Genomic DNA, 17966 nt, shown 5'->3' with positions numbered 1-17966 from the left:
TATCGAAAAAAAATGAATATATATAAAGATTTTTAAACATAATTTCATTGAATTTGTTTTATATAGCTAGAATGAAAGCATTTTATCCTTTCTACTTGCAAAACCATACTATGTTTCACAAAATTACTTTCTTCAGTTTGTTTACAAACTCTTCCTGCTCATAATTCAGACAAATCCACCAACATAAGTCCAAATCGATTCTGTTCTTAATCGCACCATCTTTGCTGATGGCATCATGAAGTAGAGTATTTGTAATGGTCTGAAGATCAATTCTTTAGTCCATTAACTCTGTTTTATCGTTGTCATGGTGCATTTGGTAAAGATTTTTCTTGCATTAGACTCATGAAAATCACATCTTTATGACAATCTGATAATGCCTACAACAAATCTCACTCGGAGTTTTCTCTTCTAAGTTCTAGAAACTTCCTAATAGTTATCGATCTGTAAACGTGAACGATACTGTAGGAATTACCTTGAAGGAATAAATATTGTCAGCTCATATAAATTGCCGAATGTACATTCGCAATAAGTACCTCACCAGTGCGTCATCAGTAGCCTTCTAATAACACAAATCCCGAGTTGCTGCTAATTAATTACGAATAAAAAAAATATCAGTCTTTGGCTTAAATATTTTATTAAAATATTAATTTATCTTTTTAGTTGAAACATAAATATATACTTGTATATTTTATTACATTAAATTATTAAGTTTATTTCTATATTTTATGTATATAAATTTATATATTTTATATGTGTGATATATTAGTTTAGTCTTAACTTTTTATAACCCCGTGATAGGAGAATGGTAAGGAGATCGACCGTGAGATGCAGCGATTAATACCCTTGGAGGGTAATGGATGGCATTGCTGTAGCCAATGAAGTTTTAACTGATACTCGGCTATTGCTGTTACCCTCCTGCCATGATCAGAGCTTTAATAGCTCAATACCACCTCATCCCTCCACTGTCCTCTACAGATATTGCTGGTACCCTCCTGCCATGGTCAGAGCTTTAATAGCTCAATAACATCCTATCCTTACATTGTCCTCTACAGGTAACGGGGAAGATGAAAAGCATTCTTGCTTCGCCCCTTTAAGCCAGTCCTTATAAGGACTATAACCCCGTGTGGTAGCCGGGATGAGAATAGCTCCACTGCAGCCCATGCATGTCGAACGAGGCGACTAAAATGGGTATCCAGGGTGGGTAATGGATGGCAGTGCTGTAGCCAACGAAGTTCTAACTGAGGCTCGGCTACTGCTGGTACCCTCCTGCCATGATCAGAGCTCATAGCTCAATAATACCCTATCTTTACATTGTCCTCTACAGATAACGAGAAATTGAAAAGCATTCTTGCTTCGCCCCTTTAAGCCAGTCCTTTTTAGGACTTTATAACTTGTTCACGTTCAGATGTCTTCGCTGCGCATGATTAGTTTTTCATTTTATTTTCAGTGGTGTCCCAACTCGAATTTCTACTTTCTCCCCCTCTGCATGAAATGTGCATGGGGTCAATGGCCGCGTAGACTCGCGACGAGGATCTGTGGTGGATTTATAGTTCACAGGGAAGTGGAAGTCTCGAGTTGAGGGTCAGTGAAAATCACGGCATCACCCCACCCCTACACAACGGGATTTTTTAAGATTTCTTGTAAATATTAGATACTCTAGTTATACATTATTCTGCTAGTAGACTCCCGTGAGAGTCTACAGGATTTGGTAGTAGGCGTTAAGCCTACAGAATTACTTCAATAGACTAACTATACTGGAAATATCTCTACCAAGGCCCTGCTCATTTCGGTATGGACAGCATTGATGACCTCATCCAAGGCTTAAATAGGGACTAGGCGCTTGCCCTGTTTAAGAGGTTATTAAAGAAGTTTGAGGCGGAATGGCTGGATTTCTAAACATATATAAACAAGTAGAGGATACAGAGGGTGAATTTACAATTGTGCCATCGCCCAAGAATCCTCGACAGATGGACTCCCAGAGAGAACATGCAAGCTGAAGGCCACATGAAAGATGACGTAACAACACGATATACTCAAGACAAAGAGAAAAAGGTCCCACCAGTTATTCTCCGAGACAAAGAAAAGTGGACTTCAGTCTCAAGGACCCTCAGAGAAAAAAACATCAACTTCTCCTGGGCCAGAAATACAGATGAGGGAGTGAAGATTCATCCCACTACTGTCTCAGATTATCGCAAAATGACAAAAATGCTGGACAACTCCATGTTGCCTTTCCACACCTTCGCACTAGTTAAGCAAAAAAACCTTAAAGTGGTGCTTAGAGGAGTTGCTGAGGGCGTCACAACCGACGAGATCACCACTGAATCAAGGCCTGACCCCAACCAAAGTAAGCAGGATGCTAAGATCGGATAAAAGACCAATGCCATTAGTGCAAAAATTTGGGTGTTACTGAATTCATTAGTGTAGAAATCAGAACACCCAAAAAAGAAAATATGAATTGACAAATGTGTACGGGCTCAAAATTACTACTGTGCTGCTATGGAAGAAGGCATCGCCAGGGCAATGCCATAGATGCCAGAAGTTTGGGCATGGCCAAAAACGTTGTAAAGCAGCTTACAGATGTTTAAAATGCGGCAAGGGACACCAAGAGTGCAGCACCTGCACTAAGCCGAAAACCACACCAGCACGTTGCGCTAACTGCGAAGGACCTCACCTTCCCCGCAACGACACAATAAACAGTCAAGCAGCTCGCCCTCCAGCCCAAATCACCTCAACTTCAATAACGCAGGAAGGAATGCGACCCACAGTCATGACTAAAACATACACCGTATATGTTTTGGTATATGTTTAGTGCAGCCTCAGCATGCACTTGTATGCTGAGGCGGCACGAACTAAGACTTCTACATCTTCCGAGCAAGTGGGCTCCAACCTAACGTCAATTCTAACTGCTTCACTTGCCACCATGCTGCAGGAATTCGGCAAAACAAGCCTCCTCACCATCCTCTAGAAAGAGATTTCTACAAAGAACCCAATTGGACAGCTCTCTGCCATGAATATAAGCGAATTAAAATCAAATTCACTTTTGATCGTAGCATGGAATTACAAGAGTTAACAAATAGATATAATCGGATATGATTTTTATCAATGAGTCACACCTCAGACCATCTAACAATCCAAAACTAAGAAGATATCTATTATACAGGACGAACCGACTGAACTCTAGTGGAGGAGGCACAGCCATATTCATCAAAAACTACTTAAGCCATAATGTTATAACCAACGCTCAAACTATGAATTTAGAAATAACAGGTATAGAAGTCCACACCAAAAATGCAGGTCGAATCATAATCTACGCAGCTTACAATCCTAGCATTCCACTATTGACATCTGATTTTGACTTTATCCTCTGCTCCACAGACACCATTACTCATTGCCGGAGACCTCAACTCTAAGCAAATAGCTTGGTTTAGCTCCTCAACCAAGACTCAATTCTGCTGTTGTAGCTTGACCTACCGAGCCCACCCATTACAGCCCATCAGGAAGTTCAGATGTATTAGACATTGTCATACTCAAAAACCATCAGATATCAGTATAAATTGGAAACATTAAACGAGCTTTCATCAGACCATAACCCCCATTCAGTTAAAGCTAGGTACGCAAAACCAACTCTCTTCCCAGCACTCTTTTATAGCATGGCACAAGCTTTCTAATGTTCTCCCAGAGTACCTTGGTCCACCACCACCTGTCATCCGCAAAAAAGAGGAGATAGACAAAGCTGTAAACAACCTAACAAGCAAACTTAACAAAGCAATAACATCAGTTACGCAAACCAACGTCTTCCACTCGTCCAGTCAGATTCCAGAAGAAATTATGGACCTGATCAGAGCAAAAAACAACGCCAGAAAGAGATACCACAACACAAGAACCCCTCTGGACAAAACAGTATTAAACAATTTAAATAGACAAGTCCGAGAAGCTCTTCAAAATCATAGAAATTCGGAATAGGAATCTAAACTTACAGAAATCAACATAGAGGATCACTCCATCTGGAAATTTTAAAAAATTCTACGTACCAAAAGACAACCCTTCCCCCCCCCCCCCATGCACACTAAACATGGAATTGCACATTCAGATGAAGAAAAGCAGAAGCTCTAATTGACAACCTGGAATGCAGCCCATCTTATGAAAACTTAAATATTAATCTAATTTACAGTGTCCACCATTCAGGTCAGAAAAGCCTTAAGATAACTCAGAACTAACATCCCACTACTCCAGCAGATTTAATCAACATTATATCCCACTTGAATAACAAAAAGGCTCCTGTCCCGACGGCATCACCAATATAATACTAAAGTTACTCCCAAGGAAGGCCATAGTTCATCTAGTTAATATTACCAATTCAATATTGGTTATATTAAGCTCCCCCAAGACTACAGACCCATAAATCTTCTTTCCAGCCTTGGTAAAGTTGCATAAAAAGTCATCCTAGTAAGACTACAAGAAGCAGTTGATAAGCTTAAAATTATCCCAAATGAACAATTTTGTTTTCGCAGAGATCACAGCACAGTACAACAAATTCACTGGCTAACGGAACACATCATCCATGGTTTCAACTGGCACCTCCATACTGCCGCGGTGTTTTTGGATATTGCCAAGACCTTGTCTCCAAGCTTATAGAAAACAACATGCCAATTTAGTTAGTAAAACTAATTAATTCATACCTTAGCGAAAGATACATGCAAGTCAAGCTAAAGGTAATTGTTTCATCCATTCGCAAAATTCTAGCGGGTGTACCTCAAGGTTCCCTTCTGGCCCCGCTACTGTTCTCCATCTACGTGGTAGACATCCCATTAAACTCAAGAACAACCGTTATGGCCCTTTATGCCGATGACACCGCTATTCTAGCTAGATATCTCAGCCCTTCTCTGGTAATCAGTTGACTCCAGAGCAGTATCAACGCACTGGAAAAATGGTTCATGGACCAGAGGATTCAAGTTAACCTCCACAAAAGCTCAGCCATATTATTTTGTAGAAGGAAGGTTGACAAAAAAGAAGACATCCTGCTCTCTGGTCAGAAGATCCCATGACAGACAGAAACCAAATATCTCGGAGTACAACTGGATAAAATCTCCTATTTAACAGTCACATTAAATTCGTATGCTCCATGATATCCAAAGTAATAGCTCAACTCTACTTTGATCAACCGCAAGAGTAAACTACACACACAAAATAAACTGCTACTTTACCGGATGGTAATACGTCCGGTTATCACTTACACCTCCCCAGCATGGAGTCACGCTTCACGAACAAATGTTTCAAAACTACAAAGAATCCAAAACAAGTGCTTAAGGATGATTCTGGATGCTCCATAGTTTATCAGAAATTCACAGATCCATCGAGAAACTTGCATTCCATACATTTCCTCCCTTCTTCGTGATCTAGCAGAAAAATTCTTCGTCACTCTAACGCTGATCTCACAAGCTGTCAACTACAACGAAGCAGAATACTACAAATGCAAGAGACCCAAGTCTATTCTACTCCCAGATGAACATAAATAATACAATTGCTCACAAAAGAACACCCTTTCCACAAATTTTCCTTTACAGCTTAAAGGGAAATATGAAAAGAATTTAAATAAGAATTCCCTTTAATTTAAAGAATTTCTTTAAATTAAAGGGAAAAATTTAAAAGAAGTTTTGAAAAAGTAGCATTATAACTTGTACTGTTGCATTTCCATTTTTTTATGTAGATCATCTCATGCCAAATGACATTTTATTGTTTTGTTACCTAGCAACAGAGCGCGAGATAGTTCATATTCATTACAAAGAGAGGGGGGGGAATGCAGTATTGTAAGCTGCTTGCTCTGTTCTGAAAGTTGCATTTAATATATATTTCTAGTTTATCTGGTTTTATTTCATAAGTAAAGAATAAAATGGCTTCGCATTTTCTCGATATTCTGTTTGGAAGAAGTTAAACGCATTTACATGACAGGGTTCTGTTCTGTAGATTAAATCGATACGTGGAGCACAAAACCGACTTTTTTGCTATTCCTATTCGATTGAATAGAAATAATAGAAAACTTTTTTTTGTTAACACTGAAGATTTAAAATTTTTCATCGATTTCGATATACCATTTTCAAATAAAAAAATAAATAAAAGGTAAATCGAACGTTCCGTTTTATTCAAGCAATTGCAAACTTAGCAGAAAAATACACGACTAAGTACTGTCAATAGAGATCGCTATCAACTTTTTTTTTCCTCCGATATTTTCTTACAACAAAATTTAACGACATTTCTAGAAAAACTAAAAAACCTTTGCTGCTCAGTTCCACTAGTAAACCGCCGAATAATTTATTGACAATATCTTTTTCAGGGCGAGTCGTGTTCCGATCATAACCTCACCACAAAAATCCAATAACTTTTTTTTTTATTGATGTGCAGCGTGAGAACAAACACCCGACAAGAACAATCGATGCGTTTATTATTGAATTTCCAGCTATTATGTTTTATGACAGGCATGCTGGGAGGGTATTTAAATAGCTATTCTTGAGTGACTTATATTTCCCTAGCAGGATAATTATCTCCACCATAAATATCAAGGAAAGTAATAAATAAGACTAGTTTTAATGGAACGAGGCGTATTTTATGCAATGCGGTTTCATTACAGGAGACGTTGTCACTTCAAGTAATATGGAAGTTTAAGTATGAGACTTTTACCTTTCTTTGCTCATTTCTTTTTACATAATTTCTTTTTGTTCTAGAAAAGTTTTGACAAATATTCGGGCGACTAAATGCACTATTTTTGCACCTAAGTTTAATTTTTTTGGCAATAATTGTACATTTTTGGCAAATAACTATACTTTCTTGGCAAATAACTATACTTTCTTGGCAAATAACTGCACTTTCTTGGCAAATATTTCGGCAAATAAATGTACTTTCTTGGCAAATAGTTTGGCAAATAAATGTACTTTTTTGGCAAATAACTGTACTTTCTTGGCAAATATTTTGGCAAATAACTGTACTTTCTTGGCAAATATTTTGGCAAATAAGTGTACTTTCTTGGTAGATATTCTGCTACCTAAATATACGTTCTTTGGTAAACTAAATATATATATATATTTTTTTTTTGGTATCAAATTGTTTTTAAGTTTGTTGAATATTGCTGAGAGAGTAACTAGCAGCTTATTTGGTACACTGTAAACTAAGTGTTTCCTTCTATCTAAAATTAGTTTAACACTTAGAAAACAGTCTTCCTTTTCCAGTTCAGTGCATCGAGTAAACCTTTGTGTGTTACAAAGCGACGGGTGGTAATTGGAAGTCCAGAATTTGTCAGTCTTCATTGCTAACTCTCCGAAAGTTTTGTATGGTGAAAAAAAAAACTTTTTTTTTTGCTATTGATCTGTTCTTCCGAATTGATAGCATCAAACGCAGACTCGAACACGTCTACTTTAATCAAAGCATGATGTTTTGTTTTGCATGAAGTGCCATCGCTCTATCTATCCTTTCTGTTTTTCGATATGCTATCTTTCGTGTTAGAGAAAGAAAGAAACTTTTTTTTTTCTTTCTATGCAGATCGAAATCACTCCAATTTAGTGAAAGTACGGTAAACCTCGAGGGTGTTTCTTTGATGATTTAAGCATGTCTGTTTTCACTGCATCGCTTGCTACACATTCGTATAATCTGTCCATCAATTTTCGGGTCAGGTTACTAAAGAAAGTTAGGGAAATGTTTAGGGATTACTGAACTTTGTTATGTTAAGAACTAAGAACGGCATACAAAAGACTGCAGGCTTCGGAATACCCTTAAGAATAAATTCAGCGTAAACGTTTTAACTACTGTATATGCAACGCGTATATCGTACTGTAGATGCATTGGCGACTGTATTTTTAATCGAAACAATCCCATCTTTAAGATTTTGAGTTTTAATTTCAAAATCTAATCTTTTAATTTGATATTAGATTAAACGTTGTCTTTATAATAGCTATTTTATAATATTTAAAATAGCTCCTAGTATTACATACGTAATACTAGGAGCTATTTTATGCGTCTCTGTAACGAATTGGAAGCGACATTTCCATTTGAACTGAGGATGATATAGTTTCAAATGGAAGTGAAAAGGTGTTTCCTCGTGGGTCGAGTTTTTCATCCCACCTAACATATAAATCGACTATAGAATTCACGCATCAAAAAAGAGCATGAAAAGTCCTTATCTCTTAATTTTTATTCACATATGGCAATCGGGCTAGCCACCTGATCTCCGGGACAGCTTAGAAGTGCGAAAGATAGCTCGGTAACAGGCCACTAGGCCTAATAACTTAAGGGAAGAAGAAGAACATATGGCAATCATGTACTATAACGTTTTTTGTGTTTTCATCCTTTTTCCATCAACGTTGGCCCACTTGGTTTACCGAATGGATGGGATATTCGTTCTTCAACCAACAAGCTGCTAGTTCGATTCCCGACGTGGGCATGTTTGTTCGTGAATATCTTTGAGATTTCCTCCCTGCTTATTGGAGGTCTGAAGTGACTCTAAAAAGTTCCATGTTTAGCATGGAGATGATTTTCTGAATATGTAACCCGTAGACTAAAGACGGTACTAATATAAGTCTCCACTCTTTCGTGGGTGCAATTGTAAAATCATAATTGAGTACTAAACGCAAATAATAATTACACCATAATATAATTTTAGTGGGAATTGACGATAATATGATATCATTAATATTATTTTATAGCAATCTTTTTATTAATTATATTTCGTAAATCTTAAAAATGAGAAACGGTATATATGTAATCGCATTGCGTCTCTACGAAGATTATTTCGCTGGAACTAATTGGTAATTATAACACAACGAGGCGCAGGCTCCGGAGTATTCTAGAGAGACATTTGAAAGTGAATGCAGCTAAATTGCCCTGTCACATGGGTCAATAAAGAGCCTTCTCTGCGAAGAAAATGGTCAGCAAATGAACGTGGCCAAGACACGTGACTTCAAAGGAGAAAGAGCAGCAGCAGAGAGAGAGAGAGAGAGAGAGATGAGCAATCAGACTCTGGGAAATAACATTAAATGGAGAGAGACAGATTAACGAAGCAACGCAGAAAAGTAAGAATACAACTGAAGACGAACGCAAACTACTTTAAGGCGATGTCGAAATTCCTGCATCATTTATGGTTTAGTCTACAAAATTGAATTCTTAGTAGCAACACTAGAGATCGAGTCAATTGAGAAAGAATGTTTTGGTTCGGTGTGTAGAGCGTGATTTAATTAGCGCTTCAAATATATTACTAGTTTATTTAATTAATTATTAATTAATTTTTATAATAGTCGTTTTCGTTAGAAACCAAGCAGGTATATTTACCGCTGTGTAAAGAAATTATACTAGCATTAAAAATGTCAAACTGTCTTTCTTTTACGAGAGAATGATTATCTTTTTATGTATCTTTAGTGAAACTCCTACAGGGTTACGTGGAATGATTCCATACAGTACCTCTAGTAAAACGATAAAAGAATATCCTAGATTCGAACTTCTGCAGATCCTATGGAGTTCTAGTATTACGTTAAGTGTTCTTGATAGTGGGCGGAGTAAAACTTTATTCCTTAACATAACCGAGATATGTAAGTTTAAGTATAGTAAGGTCATGAAACTTCTGAGAATTTTTCTTGAGTGGTACGTTACCATTTTGTCTAAATATGAATGCTGCGCCATCTACTGTTGGAAACTTGATACTTCGGTGTGAATTTGAATTGATTACTATTTGAAATAGCATTACGTCCGCGCGGTTAGCCGAGTGGCTTTGCGCTTCGCAATCATATGCCTGTGGGAGTGTCCTGGGTTCGATTCCCGTCGCCGACGTGAGGAGCTTAAGGATCTTTCTCAGCCATAGCCAAGTTAACCAGTATTGGGGGTGGTCATAAGGGTTTTACTCCCCAGTTTATCTGGGGTTTTTCATCCCGCAAACAGGCAAACCAGCCCGCGAACACACGAGATGCCGCCATAGGATACACCGGGAGACACAGGGCTAGCCACCTTATCCTCGGGACGGGGACGACTTAGAAGAGCTTAAGTTAGCTCTATAACATGCCAGCAGAGAGAAGAAAATAGCATTACAGATATTTGTCATCGTTCCGGTTTTAATGGAAAATAAATCTGTGTACGTTATTATCTTAGTTTTCTGTTCTAATAAATCTCGGAGGTCTATTAACTTCGTTTCTTAATTGCCTTTATATATATTTTTTTCATTTTTATTTTTTCTTATACAAATGTTAACAATGAAAGAGATTTGGGCTGTTATTATTGCAATCGTCTTTTGGAGTGTTCGAAATCAACTTTCAATAAGACGTCCGTAACGAGAAGTCGGTTTTTTTTCCTACAGTTTTTTTTTTATTCCGAAAAACTAGTGAACGAAGTCGAGCCAGTTACATACACCGAAAAAAAACGTTCTAAAAAATTTATTTTTTTATTTTATTTGACAGTTAATAGAATTATCCATCTTTATAGCTTACAATGAACTGTAAGGTATAAAAACGTTCATTGCACAAATGTAATAGGAAAAAAGAGCAAACTATCTCTTGGATCCATTTAGAAGTCATCTTTAAATCGCTATTACAATTTTCTTTGGGGAAAGTTTAAGAAACTTTTGTTGCTCTGTTGAAAAGTGTCAAAATCATTTCTTCTTCAAAGTCATGTCACAATTTATTATTTATATATATAAGAGAGAGAGAGAGAGAGAGAGAGAGAGAGAGAGAGAGAAATTAAATATAAAAATTTCTTTTTCCAGATGAAGGTATTTCCGATTTTTAACTTTAAACTTGGCTGCAATTAACGAGAACGGATTTTTTTTATAATTAGCATTTTTATATTTTTTCAATGAGAATGTTACTAGTAATTTTTTAAATTTCAAAATTCTCTTAAAAAGCAAAAAAGAATCTTGACGTAATATCATTCTCGATATACATATTCACTTCCGCAGCAAAGAAAATCGCATTTTTTTTCCCTCCCAAAAGGGTCTCCCAAACGCAGTTAGAAAAAACAAACAAACTAGATTTAGTTAGTTCGAGTAAATAAAGTGAAAAAAAAAACATTTATCTGAAATAAGAGCTTTTCTACCAATCTCATAAAGGAGGTGATGGTGTTTTGTTTTTAACTCTCTGAAATTGAGTTTTTCATCGTACAAACACATCGTACAGTGGAAACAATCAGATATATCATGGAATATAATAGGCCACCGTCTCAATTGGTTTCAGTGCGTGAATGAAAGGTGAATTCTTTGAATGGACTGGAAGGTCGATCTAAGAAAGCTTTCTCGAGGATAGAACCTGAAATTAGGAGCAATTAATCAGAAACCTGGATTTAGACGACAGTTCAAGTAGAAAACAATAGCTTTAGGGGATTAAAGTTGAATTTTCAATAAACCAAAAGTATACAATGGGTTTTGTTGATCAACTTAAATGAGTGATTTTAAAGATGTAACTGGTTAATCTCAAGCTTGTTTTGAATCCGATTATGATATTTTCTCTTCTGCTCTTGTTATTCCCTTTTATCTGCATCAAGGGGTCAATCATCTGTATAGGTTTAAATTCAAAACGTTCATCACTGTGATGCACTGCCTTTATAGTAAACCTATGATTGGCTGTTTGGTTTTTCTCACTATTTACTTTGTAGTTAAGTAGATAACGGTAGTGCTTAACAGATTGTTTGGCAATACCCCCCCCCCCCAAAAAGTAGCAATTTGTGGAGTGTGATCGTTTCGTCCAAATCATAACAATTACGAATGATTGATTTCTTGTTGACTTATCGTCCAACAAATCTCTGAGATTTACAACGCAAAATAAATATAACTCCATCAGTTATTGGTGTAGTTATATTTGAAGATGAATTTCATCGAACGGTGTGACACCACCTTCCCGTTTTTTGGTTGTCTGAAGTGACGTAAAACAGTTCAAAGTTTGGACTCTAAAATTTCTATGCAAAAGTAAATAAAATAACTAAATGAAATACACATAAATCAGAAAATTTATTTAGACCTGAATGAGAGTTGGTTTTCCTGTATGACTCGTTTGTCTAGAGGTGAAACGGTAGCTGCAGGGGTAATGTCTATGACTGAACAAACATTGGAATTAAAAAAAAAGTTATTTAACCCGCCCACGTACTAATGTATAGGTTTATAACATTTAATGGGTGAGAGGCACGCCAGGTAAATATATACTATTCCCATCCTTATTTAACATTCAAAATATATTTGTTACACTTTTTTTCTGAATATGAGTAGGGATAAGTTACTTTAGTACAAAGTAACTTATCTTAAAAATATTCTTAAATCGACGAGTATTTTGCTATTAACACTGGTGGGTTTCAATTATTTATTTATGAGAATTCTACACATTTCAAGTCACTTCCGGCTTCCAATAAGCAGGGTCTCACGGTGGGATTCGAATCATAGCCTGTTGGTCGTAGAGCAGTGACACTATCCACTCGACCAATCAGACCAGCAATATTTGTTTAAGCGCTGTCATAAGAAATATTGTCCATTGAACTCTAATATAATGTCCATAAAAACTACGGATTAAAGAAAGAAAATCTAAAGGTTACTTCCGAAATTCGGTGTTAAAAATACATGTAGTGATCTATATTTTATTTTTGTTAAAAAAATCGTGCTTACCGGTTGTTTTATTGGACCAAATATAACTCCAACAGAACTATTTTCTTTTGTATTAGAAAGAATTCAAAATAACTGTATGAAAAAAACTTTACACACGTGCAAGCCCCTTGGCTGTATAGAAGATGTTCTATGGTTGATAGCAAATAGCCACTATTGGGTACATTTTCCGAAACATATGATAAATTATGGAGAAATAGTTGAACATAAAACCACTACTTTAGCCTCGATGGGAGTTGGTTTTCCTGTATCTCTGTGGTGTCGTGAGGAGAAGCGGTAGCTGCAGGGGTGATGTCTATGACTGAACAAACATTGGAATTCGATATCTCTTTTGGGAAAAAAAAACGTTTTACCAAAGTATCGCACGCAGGATGCATATTATAAAAAATATGCCGATGCGATGGTGTTTGTCACGAAGACTAAGAAACCATTTACATCTCTTGATGGAGAAAGTGTTTTTACTATTGGAATACATTCAACCATCAACGAGCTAATGCTTTATAACAAAGGCTAAACGAATTGTTACAGTTCAAATCATCAAAGGGAAGAAAAATGGAAAACACTAAGATTATCTCTATAGAAATTACTGATAGCAGAGATCACTTACATTCAGAATTGATATTTCTAGTTCCAGTTTTAAGATTTATATACCTTATAGCCTATAATTAATTTTCAAATCAAATTGAACTGAAAATACAAATCGCCCTCTATGTGCGAGGGTGGTCTGAAAAGTTCTTGGCCTAACAATCATAAAACGAATTTATAATTTCAAAATTACTTTAATTTTTCAATATAATCTCCTTTAACACTAATTATTCCAGCGATGCTATAGCGCCATTATCCCGTCCCTGTAGTGGTTCTCAGTATGATCTGCAAAATACCCCTCTACAGCTGCAATCATTCGAATAAAAACGCCGACCAGCGAGAAAGAGTTTTAGTTTTGGAAAGAGATACAAGTCAGAGGGAGCCAAATCTGGGGAATAGGGTGGATGTTCCAACAATTCATAGTGCAGATCCCTTAATTTTCCCATTGCCAAAACACTTTTGTGGGCAGGTGCATTGTCCTGATGAAAGATGATTTTTTTCTTCTGCAAATCGGGTCTTTTCTCACGAATTTTTCCGTCTAGTCTGGTTAAAAGAGCGGAATAGTATTCCCCGGTTATTGTTTTACCCTTTTAAAGATAACTGATAAACAAAATGTCTTTATCATCCGACTTTAAAGAAGAAGACGACGACAAAGTTGGTTTCGATGGAACCGACTTTGTCTTCTTTGGAACTGCACAACCGGCTTCTGTCCACTGTTTTGACTGCTGTTTGGATTCTGGTGTGTATAATGGTGCATCCAAGTCTCATCCATAGCAATAAATCGACTCACAAAATCAGTTTTATTCTTGTTAAAACGCTCCAAGCACTGTTCAGAGATTTTCATGCGAGTGCGTTTTGGATCTGCGAGGCACCCATCTTGGCAAAGCTTTTTCATATGCAATTCTTCATGCAAAATATTTCCTACACGTTCTTTTGAAATGCCCATAGTGTCAGCAATTTCACGAACTTTGACTCGAACTTCATCCAACACCATATCGTGCGCTTGATCAATGATTTCCGGTGTTGTTACACTTTTTGGACGTCCTTCACGTGGATCACCTTCAAGGCTGGTACGGCCACGTTTAAACTCTGCAGCCCATTTCTTAATTGTCGACAACGAAGGAGAAGAGTGCCCATAAACTTTTGTGAACTTCGAATGAATTTCTTGTGGCGTTAAACCTTCTTTTACAAAGAATTTTATAACCGCACGATACTCAATTTTATCCATTTCAAGGGATACATACAGATGACAGATGTACCAACTTAGAAAAAGAAATCTTGCCGATAATGTTGCCATCTATGGTTGAGGCCGGGAACTTTTCAGACCACCCTTATATCGAATTTTTTCCCATTTTTTTAAAGAAAATGTGATGCATATCACTTTATCAATGCAATTTATTTTTCTTATAAATAACATAATAGCTTTTATTATATTTTATACTTTAAAATGTAATTAATTTAAAATGTTTAACTGCTAAAGAAATGAGAACGTTAATATTAAGCTATTAAATATAATTACAACATTATAAGGTGAAGTCGTCACTGTTATGCTGTTTTATATAATATGAAAAACATGACATCATTGATTGTCTCATAAAATGTTATTATACTGCATTATTTATTTTTATTACATTTTATATAATAAAATGTATATAAATTTATTGTACATAATTTTTATTATATTTATTATTTTTATAATATATATTGCAAATATCTAATATTATAAAGCATGACTACACACCAAAAACATTTTTTCATAAGTAGCTTCTAATATATATATAAAAAAAAGTTGATTTTGAAATCAAGTTAATCTTAGCAGTAGTTATTTATTAGGAATCTAATGTACAATATTTACAAATGTCCTCATAAAACAATAGTAATTATTTATTATTAGTTTTTGAAACCTTAGAAGGAAACCGTAATTCAGTACATCATGATAAGAAATCATATATTGATAATGATTAGTATCACTTTCAAATCCATGTTGGTTAAACGCAGAAATCAAGATTAAACTTCGGGGAAAGTTGAATCTTGTCTTATAACTATAAATGTAGATAAATAACTGAATACAATTGAAGAATGTTTTTTTTCCTTGGAACTTTTCTGGAAACTTAGATAACTATGAACCTAGCTCTGTTCTCTAATTACTATACATTTCAGCTATCTCGGAAATGATCTCCAAATCCATTTTAGAAAGTCCTTTTATCGCCCGAGAAGAAATCAGGAGATTAAGCATCCTACTGGGCACTATAACAATTGCTCCAGCTACTGATGGAACATAAGTGGTTGATCCACTCAAGCAGCGCTTTCAAGTGAGCTGCAAAAATCTCTTCTTGATGATATTTGAGTACTTTTCAGAGTTTGTAGGAGACTTGCAGCTGCCTTTTGATCTCCTTTATTCCACTGGGGGAAACGTGTACATTGATTTGGTATTGTATAGCTTTAAGGGAATAAATGGGTGGTATTAAGACGCCAGAATAAATGGCAACCAAAAACAGAACTGGATAAAAGTCATGGAGGATGAGATAAACAGGAAGATTTGTGAAAGGCCGAGTCAATTGTATGTTTATTAGTAATAGAAAAATGTATACGCGCGCACACAAAATCCTTAGCATTCGGAGATCGACTACGCTATACATAAGCAGTACACATAGGTACCCCATTATAAATATAAATAATATAAATAAAATATTGTTACTTTAATGTACAGTTTTCATACACCTTAATTTTAATTGCATTTTTATACAATAGTTATACTAATTTATATATATAGTGTGTGTGTATATATATATATATATATATATATATCAGGCGCAAACTTAATTGTTTGCATACTTGGGATTAGGAGCTAAAATAACCAAGCATATAAAATTGCTTGGTTATCCTAATATATATATATATATATATATATATATATATACAATAATTATACTAGTTCTTAAAAGAACTGGGCGATGGACTGAGTCCTTGACTCTTTATCCCGCCATCTGAATGAAGATAATCTGTGTGGATAGGGTGTTATTGAGCTAAAAGCTCTAGTCATGGCTGGGTAACGGCAATAGCCGAGCCTCGGTTAGAACTTCATTGGCTACAGCATTGCCATCCATTACCCTCCAAGGGTATTAATCATCGCATCTCACGGTCGATTAATTCATTTCTCCGTATTCAATAATTATACTAGGACGCAGGACATATATGGCGCAGAGGGTGAAGCTTGACGTTTTTTATATTCCCTGTTGTGTTTCGGGAGCAGTGATGGGAGAGATTTGTGAGCTATTTTAGCTCGCTCTGAGTGGGCCGAAGTGGTTATTCGTCGTTGAGTGTTAGGATGGCTTTTGGTCTTTTATGTTTCCAGTGGTCATTACCGTCATAGTTTCTGGCTTGTTGTATTAGTTGGTTTGGATGCGTAGATGTCTTCATAGAGAATTTTTTTGCTAGGAAGCGTAGTAGTGGAGAGATGTAGGGGATATTTATGTCCCGGTGGATCTGGGCGTTCCTGATGAACCAAGGCGCGTCCAGTATCATTCGCAGGCACTTGTTCTGTAATCTTTGTAGCTTGAGGATGTTTGTCTTGGAGGTATGGCTCCAGGCTGGGGAGGCGTATATAACTGTGGGACGGATTACTGTCTTGTACAGTAGAATTTTGTTTCTTGAGCTTAGTTTGCTGTGTCTGTTGATCAAGGGGTATAGTTGGGCAATAACTTTTGAAGCTTTGGTGCATGTGCTCTTGATGTGGCGTTGAAGCATAATCGTTTATCGACAAGTATTCCGAGTATTTTGCTTCAGTTTTCCAGGGAATTTTAGAGTTGAACAGGGTGATGTCTCCTTTGGGGGATGCTCGTCTTCTTGTGAAGAGTATCGTTTTGCTTTTCTGGGGGTTTCATTGTAGTCGCCAGTCTGTAAGCCATTTTTCTAGATTCAGGATGGTGTCTTGTAGTTTTTTGGTTACAAGATGTGGTTGGCGGGATCTGACTAGTATAGCCGTGTCATCCGCATAAAGGGCGATAGTGGATGTGAGAGGATTTTGAGGGATGTCTTCCATATAGGTATTATGTCTTCTATGTATAGGTCACCTCATTTCACACTCAAAACTTTAGGGCCTTTTTGGCCTGTGAGCATGAGTACAAGTTCTCCTATTTTTATTGGTCTTTTGAAAGGGGTGTTGTTTGTCTCCATACTCCATACAAGATATTAATCACCGCATCTTACGGTGGATCAATCAAAATAATTATACTAATATAGTCCTTATAAGGACTGGCTTAAAGGGGCGAAGCAAGAATGCTTTCCATCTTCCCCGTTATATGTAGAGGACAGTGTAGGGATATGGTTTTATTGAGCTATAAAGCTCTGATCATGGCAAGAGGGTAACAGCAATAGCCCAGCCTCAGTTAGAACTTCATTGGCTACAGCATTGGCATCCATTACGCTTCCTGGGTACCAATTTTAGTAGCCTCGTACGATATGCATTAGCTGCATTGGTGATACGTGAGTAAAGCCAATCTCTAAAAATTAAGACGATCCCCTAGACCACTCAATAGTGGCCGAAAGACCGTCCATCTCAGCGTTGGCTCCACTCAATGATGGCTTTCCATCCACCACCACCACCGAGCAGAACCGCTGATATCCCGAAGAAAAGCATTCACCGACGAAGCCCCTCATCGGGCCGTGCCGGAAAACACCTTCCACGGAGACTCAAATTGCTCTCTTAATGCAAAAACCTTAAGAGAGCGAACTCAAACTCTCGAATCTCAGCGTTCAATTAGTCGCCTCT

General features: G+C 36.6%; 1 protein-coding gene across 1 annotated transcript in view; it reads right to left on the bottom strand.

Annotated features, from left to right (window-relative positions):
- The window catches only part of LOC150098879 (glycine receptor subunit alpha-2-like), a 117556-nt gene that overhangs the window by 79320 nt on the left and 20270 nt on the right, over positions 1-17966 (bottom strand). The gene's annotated exons all lie outside the window — the stretch shown is intronic.

The sequence above is a fragment of the Typopeltis vanoorti genome, chromosome 15 (assembly GCF_054136105.1).
Source record: "Typopeltis vanoorti isolate ZY-2024b chromosome 15, IOZ_Tvanoo_1.0, whole genome shotgun sequence".
Lineage (NCBI taxonomy): Eukaryota > Metazoa > Arthropoda > Arachnida > Uropygi > Thelyphonidae > Typopeltis > Typopeltis vanoorti.
The sequence above is the reverse complement of the archived record's forward strand: the minus strand, read 5'-3'. Positions and strand labels throughout refer to the sequence as shown.